Here is a 15,356-nt window from a genome sequence, read left to right as displayed (position 1 = left end):
ATCTTGTTTTAATTTACATTTCTTTGCTGTAAAAAAAAAAAAAAAAAAAAAGAGCTCCATATGATTTGGAGCATTTTTTCAAGTGTTTGTCATCTGTATATCTTCTATGGTGAGATGTCCAGATTTTTTGCCTCTTATAAAATCAGACTTTTTGTTTTCTTATTAAAGAACTGTTTTTGATGACAACATGCTCATGGGTAGTAGAAAATGAGTTCCAGTGCTCTGGTGACCTAAAGGTATGCTATTCAACACCTACCTGAGTAGGGGCTGCACTGTCTGACATCGACCCAGGTAGAGCCAGCACTGTCTGATGCTTATTTGCAGAAAAATGACAATTTGATGCAAAGCAGTGTTTTGGGGAAGCTAATAATGATTTTTGTTTTTTCACTACATGGCTGTCTCTTCACTCCTTGCCCTCAGAGTGATCAGGTAATTGAGTAGAAACCCAAAAGTTGGTTTACCTTCACAGGGGGTGTATGCTGAAAGATACTTATGTTGAACAATGTGTGATCCCAGACTTTTTTTTTTTTTTGTTATGCTTAAGGAAATGTACTCACCAGAGACAGAGAAAGAGAGATAGAGAGACACAGAGAGAGAGAGAATCAAGGAGAGGGGAAAGCACCCCACATGGGTAATGTTCATGCTGTAACCCCTTCTCTTCCATCTCTCCCTCCTTTCTGGTATCTTGGGCATGCACATGTATATTTCTCAAGCCACTGGGTTTGGGACTTGAACTGAGTGGTCAGCCAAGTGGGATCTGGATGCCTTAACCACTAGCCCACAGAGCTGAGCCAATCCCAGATCATTTTATGTCCAGGCTTTTGCAATGGTGCTCCTTCTGCCTGGGATTCCTACTGTCTGTTGCCCACTTCATGGTCCACCAATTCCAAGTAATTCATCCTGGCTAGTTTGCACTCACACTCCAGGAAGTCTTCCAGACAGTCTCTTCCCACCAGAGTAGGGACCTTCTTCTGAACTTTTCGTTATGTCCTTCTACATTTTTCTTTTCTTTTCTTTTTTTTTTTTGAGAGGTTTTTGCTATAGGGCACATGCGCTTGCCAGAAAGACAGAGAGAGACAGAGAGACAGAAAGCAATAAATTACTCCCCAGGGGATATGGCCATGTTGTCATCCCTTCTCCATTCTCCTCTCAGGATCTTAGGCATGCACGCATATGTGCCTGGCGTGAGTTTAAGCCACCTGGTCTGGGACTCGAACCATGGTCGACTACATAAGAGTCCAGTGATATAGCCATTATGCCAATTGCTGGTCCCTCATCATGTCCTTCTTCTACCACAGACCTTACTCCAGGGTACTGATGACTGCTGTCCTTTCCAGACCCAGGATCAGTAGCTACTGAAAGCAGGTTAGATTCTGGGACTCTGTCTTGTTTACTTTTGTATCCTCAGTGTCTAGAAGACATGAAATAAATCTGAGTTGAAGAAATTAATTTGTGGGACCAGCAGTTGGTGTAATGGCTATGTCGCTGGACTCTCACATAGTTGACCACAGTTCGTGTCCCAGACCTGGTGGCTTAAACTCATGCTGGGCATGTGTACGTGCGTGCCCAAGATCCCGAGAGGAGAAAGGAGGAGAAGGGATTGTGGCATGGCCATCCCCCCAGGGGCTGATTTCTTGCTTTCTGTCTCTCTGTCTCTGTCTTCCTGGCAAGCACACGTGCCCTATAGCAAAAAAACCTCTCAAAAAATTAATTTGTTAAACAAGTAAGTTTAACAAATACTTAGTACACTTGCTGTGTGCTAAGAATTGTTCTATTCACTTTGGATGTCTCTGTGAACAAAACAGAAGATTCCTACCCATTGGAAGCTATGTTCCCATGGGAAAGAATGACTATTTGGATGGATGACTGTGACTTGAAGTTCCAGAGGGAGGAGAAGAATCCTTGGGTTCATTTATTCAGTGTTACCATGAATTTGCAACATTGAAAATGTATCCTTGTGTCCATGTCTTTTTGTGGCATGAGAGCTTATTTGTTTTTAGTGCATGTACATGAATATGTGAGCATGTGTGCATGCACATACATATCTATGTATGTAAATAAAGTTTGGGGGGTACTTTCCCACACTATGAGTCCTGCCTCCCCAAGGTAGAAGTTAAGAGGTGCTCTTCTACTCCCTTTTCAGTGAGGGTTTTATCCTTCAGACTCAGCCATGCAGAATCTGTTGTACTGGAGAGGATGGTGGAGGATGGTGAGGGTCCTGCGCGACTGTGGGACACGCTGCAGCACATCTGTCCCATGTTCTGGTTTGGAATGGGAGACAATTTGGGGACTTCTTTATTTACTAGAATTATTTTATTTATTTCATTTTATTTGTTTATTATTATTATTATTTTAGAGAGATTTTAGCTATAGGGTGCATGTGCTCTGCAGAGACAGAGGGAGACAGAGAGACAGAAAGTGAGAAATCCCTCCCAGGGGGAATAGGTATGCTTCAACCCTTTCTCCTCCATCCTTCTCTTGGGATTTTGGGTACACACGCGCCCATGCCTGGTGTGAGTTTTAAACTGTTGGGTCTGGGACTCAAACTGTGGTCGACTATGTGGGAATTCAGCAATGTAACCATTATGCCATCTTCTGGTCCCTTTTCTATGATCATTTTTAAATTTGACCAGAGAGAGAGAAAGGAAAAGTGAGAAAGCAAACCACTAGGTCCGGAATTGGAATTGCAGTTGGCCATGTGAGAGTCGAGCCCTTAACTATGATGCCACCTGCCAGCCCCACTGGGGACAGTTTTAAAATGGATAGCTTTTAAGCACGACTCTCTAGACTTCCAGCAGCTTCTGTGAACTTTCTAACAGCATTTAACATTTTTTAATTCATTACAGAGAGTGCATGTGTACATGCATGTGCGTGTGTGTTTGAGAGGGAGAGAGAGGAGGACCCTTGACATACTGCAGCCTCCTTCCTCCAGCCCTCCAATTTGTCAGGATCTTGGTCACAATATGCACACCTGGCCTGTTTCAGGCTGACTGGATTCATTTTTTTTCTGTAAAAAAAAAAAAAAAAAAAAGAGCTCCATATGATTTGGAGCATTTTTTCAAGTGTTTGTCATCTGTATATCTTCTATGGTGAGATGTCCAGATTTTTTGCCTCTTATAAAATCAGACTTTTTGTTTTCTTATTAAAGAACTGTTTTTGATGACAACATGCTCATGGGTAGTAGAAAATGAGTTCCAGTGCTCTGGTGACCTAAAGGTATGCTATTCAACACCTACCTGAGTAGGGGCTGCACTGTCTGACATCGACCCAGGTAGAGCCAGCACTGTCTGATGCTTATTTGCAGAAAAATGACAATTTGATGCAAAGCAGTGTTTTGGGGAAGCTAATAATGATTTTTGTTTTTTCACTACATGGCTGTCTCTTCACTCCTTGCCCTCAGAGTGATCAGGTAATTGAGTAGAAACCCAAAAGTTGGTTTACCTTCACAGGGGGTGTATGCTGAAAGATACTTATGTTGAACAATGTGTGATCCCAGACTTTTTTTTTTTTTTGTTATGCTTAAGGAAATGTACTCACCAGAGACAGAGAAAGAGAGATAGAGAGACACAGAGAGAGAGAGAATCAAGGAGAGGGGAAAGCACCCCACATGGGTAATGTTCATGCTGTAACCCCTTCTCTTCCATCTCTCCCTCCTTTCTGGTATCTTGGGCATGCACATGTATATTTCTCAAGCCACTGGGTTTGGGACTTGAACTGAGTGGTCAGCCAAGTGGGATCTGGATGCCTTAACCACTAGCCCACAGAGCTGAGCCAATCCCAGATCATTTTATGTCCAGGCTTTTGCAATGGTGCTCCTTCTGCCTGGGATTCCTACTGTCTGTTGCCCACTTCATGGTCCACCAATTCCAAGTAATTCATCCTGGCTAGTTTGCACTCACACTCCAGGAAGTCTTCCAGACAGTCTCTTCCCACCAGAGTAGGGACCTTCTTCTGAACTTTTCGTTATGTCCTTCTACATTTTTCTTTTCTTTTCTTTTTTTTTTTTGAGAGGTTTTTGCTATAGGGCACATGCGCTTGCCAGAAAGACAGAGAGAGACAGAGAGACAGAAAGCAATAAATTACTCCCCAGGGGATATGGCCATGTTGTCATCCCTTCTCCATTCTCCTCTCAGGATCTTAGGCATGCACGCATATGTGCCTGGCGTGAGTTTAAGCCACCTGGTCTGGGACTCGAACCATGGTCGACTACATAAGAGTCCAGTGATATAGCCATTATGCCAATTGCTGGTCCCTCATCATGTCCTTCTTCTACCACAGACCTTACTCCAGGGTACTGATGACTGCTGTCCTTTCCAGACCCAGGATCAGTAGCTACTGAAAGCAGGTTAGATTCTGGGACTCTGTCTTGTTTACTTTTGTATCCTCAGTGTCTAGAAGACATGAAATAAATCTGAGTTGAAGAAATTAATTTGTGGGACCAGCAGTTGGTGTAATGGCTATGTCGCTGGACTCTCACATAGTTGACCACAGTTCGTGTCCCAGACCTGGTGGCTTAAACTCATGCTGGGCATGTGTACGTGCGTGCCCAAGATCCCGAGAGGAGAAAGGAGGAGAAGGGATTGTGGCATGGCCATCCCCCCAGGGGCTGATTTCTTGCTTTCTGTCTCTCTGTCTCTGTCTTCCTGGCAAGCACACGTGCCCTATAGCAAAAAAACCTCTCAAAAAATTAATTTGTTAAACAAGTAAGTTTAACAAATACTTAGTACACTTGCTGTGTGCTAAGAATTGTTCTATTCACTTTGGATGTCTCTGTGAACAAAACAGAAGATTCCTACCCATTGGAAGCTATGTTCCCATGGGAAAGAATGACTATTTGGATGGATGACTGTGACTTGAAGTTCCAGAGGGAGGAGAAGAATCCTTGGGTTCATTTATTCAGTGTTACCATGAATTTGCAACATTGAAAATGTATCCTTGTGTCCATGTCTTTTTGTGGCATGAGAGCTTATTTGTTTTTAGTGCATGTACATGAATATGTGAGCATGTGTGCATGCACATACATATCTATGTATGTAAATAAAGTTTGGGGGGTACTTTCCCACACTATGAGTCCTGCCTCCCCAAGGTAGAAGTTAAGAGGTGCTCTTCTACTCCCTTTTCAGTGAGGGTTTTATCCTTCAGACTCAGCCATGCAGAATCTGTTGTACTGGAGAGGATGGTGGAGGATGGTGAGGGTCCTGCGCGACTGTGGGACACGCTGCAGCACATCTGTCCCATGTTCTGGTTTGGAATGGGAGACAATTTGGGGACTTCTTTATTTACTAGAATTATTTTATTTATTTCATTTTATTTGTTTATTATTATTATTATTTTAGAGAGATTTTAGCTATAGGGTGCATGTGCTCTGCAGAGACAGAGGGAGACAGAGAGACAGAAAGTGAGAAATCCCTCCCAGGGGGAATAGGTATGCTTCAACCCTTTCTCCTCCATCCTTCTCTTGGGATTTTGGGTACACACGCGCCCATGCCTGGTGTGAGTTTTAAACTGTTGGGTCTGGGACTCAAACTGTGGTCGACTATGTGGGAATTCAGCAATGTAACCATTATGCCATCTTCTGGTCCCTTTTCTATGATCATTTTTAAATTTGACCAGAGAGAGAGAAAGGAAAAGTGAGAAAGCAAACCACTAGGTCCGGAATTGGAATTGCAGTTGGCCATGTGAGAGTCGAGCCCTTAACTATGATGCCACCTGCCAGCCCCACTGGGGACAGTTTTAAAATGGATAGCTTTTAAGCACGACTCTCTAGACTTCCAGCAGCTTCTGTGAACTTTCTAACAGCATTTAACATTTTTTAATTCATTACAGAGAGTGCATGTGTACATGCATGTGCGTGTGTGTTTGAGAGGGAGAGAGAGGAGGACCCTTGACATACTGCAGCCTCCTTCCTCCAGCCCTCCAATTTGTCAGGATCTTGGTCACAATATGCACACCTGGCCTGTTTCAGGCTGACTGGATTGAGGACCCAAACCTGTAGTCAGCCACGTGGCTTCCAGTATAGTCCAGTATGCTAATCACTGTGACTCCTAAGCTGGGCCTCTGTAATACCTTCAGCAAGTTTTCTGCTTAGGTCATTTGGAGTGTGCAACAAAGTCCTGGTAGACACAGACCTCTCTTTTGGGTGTACTAGCAGCCCAGCCTCCCTACCCCCCCACCCTCGTCATGCTGTATTTAGTCAGGGATGACTGGGCACGGATGACATCAACCAGCTCTGGATCCTGCTAGGGTTGTCTCTCGAGTGGGAATTAGAGATCTCCCAGCCCCGAAGGGCAGCAGCTGCAGTGAGAAGGACAACGTATACATGGAATTTGGGCTGAAATCCAAATTTTCATACATGTAATTATGCCAGAATTCAGGTCAATCTCTGAGCTAGGTTGACTCATATTCCAAGATATATAAGGATGTAAAACACTATTTGAGCTGCTGTTGTAGCATTTTCCCCTGAACTTTGAAATGCGTTTAAATAATTTGTACTTTTCTATTTAATTGCAAATTACTCCACTCTTCCAAGTATCATGCTTTACCTGCTTGAAAAAATAAATACTCCAAATGACTAGGAGTGAAGGACTATAATTACATTATGGGATGTTGTCACGGGCACTTTGAGAATGGTGAGAGTTGGTGCTTTCCCAAAATAAACTTAAAGGTTCAAACTATTAAAAAGTTTTAGGTGAGCAGCCAGGAGGTGGCGCGGTGGTTAAGGTGCTGGACACTCTTACATGGCTGACTACAGTTCGAGTCCTGGACCTGGAGGTTTGCTTTCTCACTTTCCCTCTCTCTTTCTGTGTCTCTCTCTGATTAAATAAAAATAAATGAATGAATAAATAAAAATTAAATAAATAATGAAAAAAAGTTTTAAGTGACCCAATTTGTCTACTGTGTCACAAGATCATCTAACAAAATCATGGCTCGATCCTAGTCAAGAAAACTACTTTAGAGTTTTTGTTAGTTTTGTGTTTTCAGTGTTGAGACATTGGTTGTCCTGTTCCTTCTCTTTTCTCAGTGTTTCTGAGATATGGGACTAAGTGTGACTAACTGAATTCTCTTGTTAGTTGCCTTGTCAGCAACACTTTACTATGAGAAGAAAATGTCCGAACCACAGTTTGAGTTCTGGACCCAGAGGCTGGAAACTCACACTGGGCATGTGTGTGTGCGTGCCCAAGATCCTGAAAGGAGAATGGAGGAGAAAGGACTGCTGTGTGGCCAACCCCCTGGGGGTAATTTCTTACTTTCTGTCTCTCTGGCAAATGCACGTGCCCTATAGAACAAATCTCTCTCTCTCAAATAAAAAGATATTCACTTTGAAAAAGCAAAATACTTATGTTTAATATAAAATATAAAACTTAGATAACTTCTTCCATGAGTACCATTACTATAGCCTATACCCTCGTGACTGGACATTTGTACTTTCAGACCAATCAAACCATAGCAAATCCAGCCAATCAGAATCCAAGAGACCCTTGCTTATCTCAGGGCTGCTCCAGGGATTGTTTATGCACTGTCAGAATGCAGCAAGCAAACTGTAGAGCATTGACGCGGTACTGTACCGACAGCAGGTCTTTAGTGCGTATGAGCACTCTCAAGCATCTCTGCCTTGCCCTTGCTCTGCTGTTCATAGCCCATCTCGTTCTCACCTCTGTTCCTTTTCCATGGCCTTGATATTTTGTCCCACCTTCTACAGTTCAGGACTGCATGTAAAAGTCAAGAAAATTCTCCAAATGATAAAAGCGAATTGATCACCAGATAATAATAGTAAACAAAGTTGAGCCTACTGCAAGAAAATAAATAAGCGAGGCAGGATTCAAATGGGCATAATGTTAATTAGACCACGTATGAAGGGTTAAAACAGATGACTGGAAGAAGGCAACTTTTCTCCTGTAGGTCTTTACCTGGAGCCTTGTCACTCCTGATCTGCTCGAAAGGCTTCCTCTTTCCTCCCTAATCTCCAAAGGTTGCTGCTTCATGTTCCGGACAAGAAATGGACAAGCATTAGGGTGAATGTCAGAGAAAGCCAGAAAGGAGAGGGGAGTTCTTTCAAGTCAACACATAATGGGCTTACACACAAAGGAAACGAGGGCTCCCCATGACCCTTAAAGAGATTATTTCACACCACGTTTAACCACCAAAGGAGCCTGTGCAAAAGCTGGTATTGATGCAGCTCTGAGCTCGTTCTGCTTTTATGTACATGAATTCCATTCTTTTCTAAATCTTGCTTCATTCTTTCTCCTCCTGAGCCAAGGTTAGCCATCAGCTTTGACTGTGTAGGTGACCTTAGTATTTCTGTAAGTGAAAAATGTTTTTGTTTTTGACGTTTTCACTGAAGTTGTGGGGTTACTAGTGATGAAATTATAAATATAGATGGATAAGAGTTGACATACGCCTATTGACTTTTTATTATTTTCTACCTTTTTCCTTTTAGAAAATAGTGGAATTAAATACTTTCTTAAGAGGGGGGCCTCTGAATTTTTCTCTTTACAGATTCACCAACTAGTGCTTGTTAGCACTCTTAAGCATCTACAATTTTTCTTATTGTTATTCATAGTTTATCTCTTTTAACATTTAAAAATAATTTTTTATTCAACTTTATTTATTATTATTATTTTAATTTGACTAGAGAGAGACAGAGAGAGAGGGAAAGTGAGAAAGCAAGCCACAAGATCTGGGGCTTGAACCGTGGTCGGCTATGTGGGAATCCAATGCTCTTAACCACTATGCCACCTGCTGGCCCCTAGCCCATCTCTTTTGCACCTGTGTTACTATCCCATTGCCTCAATTTCCCTCTTACATTTTATATATATGTATATTTTAAAAATTATTTATTTAAGTTTATTATTTTATTTTTTTTTCAGTTTGCTATAGGGCATGTACACTCACTAAAGAGAGACAGAGAGAGAAGAAAAGTGAGAAAGCAAGCTACTAGGTCTGGGACTCGAACTGTGGTTGGATATGTGGGAGCCCAGTGCCTGGGCCTTTCCTACCTCTTAAACTCCTGGACAGCATATGCAAGCCAGAGAGGTTCTCTGAAGATTGCCTTTTGCTACCCTTTTGATTGTTTTTTAAAGAATTATCCTTGCAATCAACCAACAAATGAATGGCCTGACCCAATGGGAGTGCCAGGAGGCACTAAAAGAGAGCTGAATATTCAAAAGGTTCCTGTGTTCCAGTAAATCTGGTGGCCGTACATGACAAGTGGGTGACTCTTTGTGCCTTCAGTAGAGAGCTGTCCCCATTGCAGCCATCAGGAGGATACTTGAGAGGATTTTAAGTAAATACCATCGTGAGGCCAATGTGCGCGAACTGTCAATTTGTATTTATATGGTGTGTGACTGTGCTGAAGCAGGCATCGTGAATCATTCAGGATTACCCTTATGGAGAGCCTCTAATTCTGCCTGAAGGATTAGGGAAGCAGGGTTCAAATGCCATTCATCAGCCCTGTCTTTCAGGGAGCACTGGTAAAGTCATCCCATGCCTGACCTATAGTTGAAGCACTCTATTTCTAAGTCTCAGAGAAAGGTCACTTAAAGGTAATGGAATATTTTTTGTCAAGGTAGCATAGCTCTGTTCCCTAAGCTGGTTTGGGAAAATACTTTCCGGGGCAGAAGACAAGGGAGGAAGGGAAACACCTAGAGCCTGAAAGGAGAGAGTTCAATGCCCTGGGCATTTCTGAAAAAACATCTCCCTGAATCATAGATTTTAATGCTGCTTTTAAGAATAATCCTACTGAAATACAGTGTTGAAATCTTCCTAAAGGAGAGTATTCATCACTAAGTTGGAGAAAACAGATGAACAAAGAGCAAATCTTTCAACAAGTAGCTTGAAATTCTCTTCCTTTTCTGTCTTCTCACTTCAGGTCTTTGAACACTATCTGGATCTTTTTGGTGTTCAGTAACTATGTCTTTATTATTTACTGTTAATCACTCTGGTTGACTATGAACATATTTAAGTATTTAACCAAACTTTTATTTTTATTTTTTCTTTTTCAATTTTATTTTATTTTTTAAAAATTTGCTAAAGGGTGTATGCATTGGCTAGAGAGAGGCACAGAGAGAAAGTGAGAAAGTATTCACCCCCTAAATCTTTTCTCCTCCATTTTTCTCTCCTTTCAAGATTTTGAGCATGTGTGCATATATGCCTGATGTGTTTTTCAAGTTACTGGGTCTGGGACTCAAACCACGTAGTCGATCATGTGGGATCCAGCAGCTTTAACCACCATGTCACGTCACTGCTGGTCCCATGACTTTTCTCTATTCAAAAGCTTTCCAGTATCTTCCCACTAGAATTTTTGTATTAGCCCCATTGGTCCGTTCCACCCTCATGGTTTGGAGCTCATCTACTTCCATCTCAGGCAGGATACCCATAGCTCTCATTCAGGATATTTGTGCTCCTCTTGTCCAGTGCTCTGCTTTCATTTCTTAACAGCTGCTCCCTCTCCTTCTGGGCTTCTCTGTTAATGGTTAAGATTGGCCCTCTGCTAGGAACGTAACAGTATTTCACATGGGCCTTGCAACTGCTGTGTAAAAAGGCAGATTTGCACATGGCAGTACATATAATATTGTTGAAACTATTAAAAGGAACGTATTTTCATTTCTAGTAAACTCACACATTTTCCTGTTTTGCTATTGAAGTAGAGACATGGATTGCTTCAGAGGAAGGAGAGAAAGAGCCTACACCAATACAGACAGCATTGTTCATCTTAGAGTTTGGAAACGGGTTTTTTAAAATATGTAACTGAAAAATAGTAAAAAACAAACTCCAATGCGTTTGTTTGTTATAGTTTTGTGATAGGGCACTTGTGCTAGGCACAGAGAGACAGACAGAGAGGGGGAGAGAGAGTGTGTGAATGTGAGAAATCATTCCCTAGGGGAGAATGGTCACACTACAGTCTTTTTTCCTTCATTCTCCTCTGGGGATTTTAGGCATACGTGCATAGTGCTTGGCATGTTTTTCAAGCCAATGGGTCTGGGACTTTAATTGCATAGCTGGCCACCTAGGGTCCAGCCACTTTAACGGTCATGCCACCGCTGGCCCTCAAGGTTTCTAATTTGCAAAGTCTAGGTTATGTAGAGTCAGAAAAGGCTATTTTAGAACTTCTCAAGCTGGATTTAAGCTTGTCCAATTAAATCCAAATTCACTTCCTCAAGCATAAGAACACAGGGAGCCCTCACACTTATCAGAGGAGTATAGGGTTGACGTAGCACCAGGTCTTCATGACAGGGCGACAGTGGGGTTCAATTTGAAATTCTATACTTTATGGATAAAGTGGTCAGAAATTTAGGGAGAAATACTATCATTTCCCTTATGGTTTGTCTTTGTATGTCATGTTTAAAAAATATTTTCTGCCTCTAGGTCATTATGACAGTTTCCTCTTTTTTTCACTTAAAAGTTGTATAGTTTTGATGTGTACATTTTGTTATTTAATCAGCCCAAATGTGGCTTTCGTGTATAGTGTAGGTCTTAATTTCCAAATACTAAAATTTTCCAGTTATCTTTTTGCTTTTGATTTGTAGCTTAATTACATTGTGTTGTAATAATGCAATCAATCCTATGATAATCTTTGAAATTTGTTGAAACTTGCTCTATAGCTCTGTATGTGGTCAAATGATAGAAAAGCTTGAAAAGGAATGTATATATTCCTCAGTAATTGGGTGAAGTGTGCCTTTTGTGTCTACCAGGGGAGTCTTCAAAAAGTTCATGGAAAATACATATTATGAAAAAACTATGCATAGGATTCAAAATTTTTTTGCACCAAAATAAACTGGTACTTTAAAGAAATTTTTTTTCTTCCATGAGTGGAAGATACAGAGAGAGGAGAGAGAGAAAGCGCCCCAATATGGGGAAAGAGACAGAGAAAGAGGCACCCTTCAATGGGGGGGTTCATGTCGCAATCTACCCCCAGTTTCAGCCAGCTCTGGATTATGGGCATATGTATACCTTCTATGTTCAGGGAATTCACCAGATAAGAACCTAGCATCTTCTTACGTGGATCAGTCTCAGAGCATCGCATTACTGTCATACCACTGTCTATCCCCTATAAACTCATACTTTAATTCCATTTTCCATGAACCTTTTGAAGTTCTCTGGTATTAGGTAAGGCTTGTTGATCAAGTTCTTTAAGGTCTTTAGTTTCTTATTTTTTATTTACTAGATATATCAGTTATTGAGGGGGTCATGTGAAAAATCTTTTCACTATGATTATTTATTTCTTTATTATAGTTTTGGGAGTTTTTGTATTATGCATTTTAAGACTGTGCTATGAGTTACATGAGTTACAAATAGATATACATTCGTACATCTTCCTGTAACTTTATCTTCTTGGTTTCATGAAGAGGCAGAAAGGTGTGTGTGTGTGTGTGTGTGTGTGTGTGTGTGTGTGAGAGAGAGAGAGAGAGAGAGAGAGAAATAGGTATCTTTGACAGTCTCACCCTGTTTCAACCCTTCTCCTCGAGCCTCCCAGTTAGCTAGGATTACAGGTGTGTAATACCAAAACCACTGTGTTCTGGTTCTTGGGCCTTCCATGTGGCTTCCAGCCTCTGAAGTGGAGACGGTGGCTGAGTCTGTCTTGGGTGCTCTGGCACTCACTGTCTCTCTTGGATCACTCGTCTCTTGGGAGGCAAGCTACTGTGTTGTCAAGCAGCCCTCTGGAGAGAACTCAATGGAGAACTGAGTCCTCAGACCAAGAGCTGAGAAGGAAGTTAGACCTGGCGATGTCATGGGAAAGGAGAACTCTAAAGTCCATTGAATCTTTAGAAAACTGTGGTCCTGAATGACCATAACTTCAGGAATAACCCGGCCCAGACATTCCTGGATCCTGGACTCACAGGAAAAATGTTGATTAAGAGAGAAATATTTGTTGTTTTGAGACCAGCAGATGGTGTAATGGTCATGTCACTGGACTTCCATGTTGACCATAGTTCAAGTCCTGGATCAAGCGGCTGGAAACTCATAGGAGGCGTGTGTGCATGCATGCCCAAAATCCTGAGAGGAGAATGGAGAAGGGATTGTGGTGTGGCCATCCCCTCTGGGGTGAGGGGGGTAATTTCTCACTTTCTGTCTTTCTGTCTTTCCAGCAAAAGCACATGTCCTATAATAAAAATTTTTCTTTTCTTTTTTTTGGGAGAGGTTTTTGCTATAGGGCAGATGAAAGAGAGACAGAGAGACAGAAAGTGAGAAATCACACCTCAGGGGAGATGGCCATGCCGTAATCCCTTCTCCATTCTCTTCTTGGGATCTTGGGCACACACGCACATGTGTCTGGCATGAGTTTAAGCCACCGGGTCTGGGACTTGAGCCATGGTTGACTACATGGGAGTCCATGACATAGCCATTATGCCAACTGCTGGTCGCTCAAAAATCTTTCTTAAAAAAAAAAAAAGGAAATGATTGTTATTTAAGCCATTAAACTTTGAGTAATTCATCCTGCAACAATCAATAACTCATACAACACCACTGACACTTAGTAAAATGCTTGTGATTTTGAACTATGCAAAATGTTAGGAGAGTACTCACACTTTACTATTCTCTATATAGGATTGGTACATCTTGGGGAAAAGATGGGGTAATCAGATGGGGATAGACCTGAAGAGAAGAGAAAGTTGGAAAGAGAAAGAGGAGAGTTAGGGATGAGTATTTGCTGACCTAAAGAACATTTATGTGAAATGGCCAAGAAAAGGCTAAGGAGGTTGTGGTGTATGCTTTGTGTGGTGCAAAGGAATGAAATAGCTGGGCAAGTGCACAGTGCCCTCAGGTAGGTCCATCCCCCTATAGCACACAGTCACACACATGCACACAGTCTGGACATCATTCTGGGCTTCCATTAACCTGTGCTGAACCTTTGTGTGAGTTAGAGGAAGGTTCTCCTCTGAATGGATGATTTAGAATAAGGAGTCACATCTGGGTATCCATGGGCCTACAGGCACATGGGTTGGCAAGAGGTCTATGCCTTTGTGTGGAAAAAAGGTGTCCCTTCTTCCACACAGAGGTGTCCCTTCTTCCACACAGACACCAACCAGTGCTAGGACTCAGGGTTTGGTAAAACACAGGCTGGATCTTGGCTTGCGCTTTTCCCCTGGGTCAGCTGCCTTGTGCAATATACAACCTGCCTAACTATGCCAGCACTTGCGCTATGTGAAACCTTTTGTAAAAAGATGTTGAATGTTTATGTTTATTTGGGGGTGGGGGGGGAGGCAGGAAAGCTGGGAGTACTTAGAATCAGTAAAGGTAACTCTGCTTTACTGAGTGAAACCTATTATGGACACTGGGCAGTGAGGAATAACCACATCCTGATAATTGCTGGTTTGTAACAGTATTGGTTTCTTGATACCCTTTTCCTGAGCAGAGCAGGCAAGATACTGTGGGGCTTCAGAGAGCCTGCAACCGTGGGTACATACTTGTTGTAGCCAAGAGTGCACATCTGTGCTATGTCTTTCCTTGGGAAAATCCAAGTCTCCTTTCAATTTTTTTTTAAACAAAAAAGCCAACTTTCTGTTTTTACCTTTCCTACAGATTCCTTGGTTTTCTATAATGCTTACAGAGAACTCTTAATGCCTTTATACTGTAAAATCAAACCAACCGACCCATAAATATAATCATCATGGGGCCAGAGGGTGATACGGCAGTAAAGCATGATGCTCTGTGAAGCAATCCCACATGGGAAGGTTTCTGGTTCAAGTCTGAAGACCTGCTTGAGTATTCTGGGCATATACCTGCCTGTGATGTGGAGCTAGCTGAAGGCTGAGGGTAGATGGTGGGGTTGGCACTCTGTTGAAGGTCCATCACTCTGTCTCTCTCACTCACAGAAGCAATAAATCAATAGACTTAAAAACTTTAAAAAAATTAAAGATTGTAATAAGATGACACTGAATCACTCAAAGATCAAGGATCTGGCTCATGGTCACTTGTCCTTTGGTGGGAGGAGATGTTGTATTTATTCATCCAATGTAGATTAAAACCAATCATTTGACATGCCTGGTGGTGACTAGATATATAAATGGATATTTATAATATAAAGTCCTATTATAGACAAATTTTCTTTTTTTTTTTTTAATGTTTCTTTCTTCTTTCTCTTTCTTCTCTTTCTTCTTTCTCTCTTTCTCTTTTTCCCCTTTTTGTTTCTTTCCTTTCTATTTTCTTTCTTCCCTCTTTCTTTTCTTTCTTTTTTTTCTTGATAAAGCCTCATTATTTTCTTTTTATTATTATTTATTATATATATATATATTTATATACATTCAATCACATTGTTAAGCTTACAAAGTGAACATTTCAATATGTGAACATTTCTCCCCAGTCCAGTTGATCAAAATATCTTCAACAGATAACACCACACCTTCCCATCCCATCAA

The sequence above is a fragment of the Tupaia chinensis genome, unplaced genomic scaffold (assembly GCF_000334495.1).
Source record: "Tupaia chinensis unplaced genomic scaffold, TupChi_1.0 Scaffold000275_1, whole genome shotgun sequence".
Taxonomy (NCBI): Eukaryota; Metazoa; Chordata; class Mammalia; order Scandentia; family Tupaiidae; genus Tupaia; species Tupaia belangeri.
Note: the sequence above shows the minus strand (reverse complement) of the source record.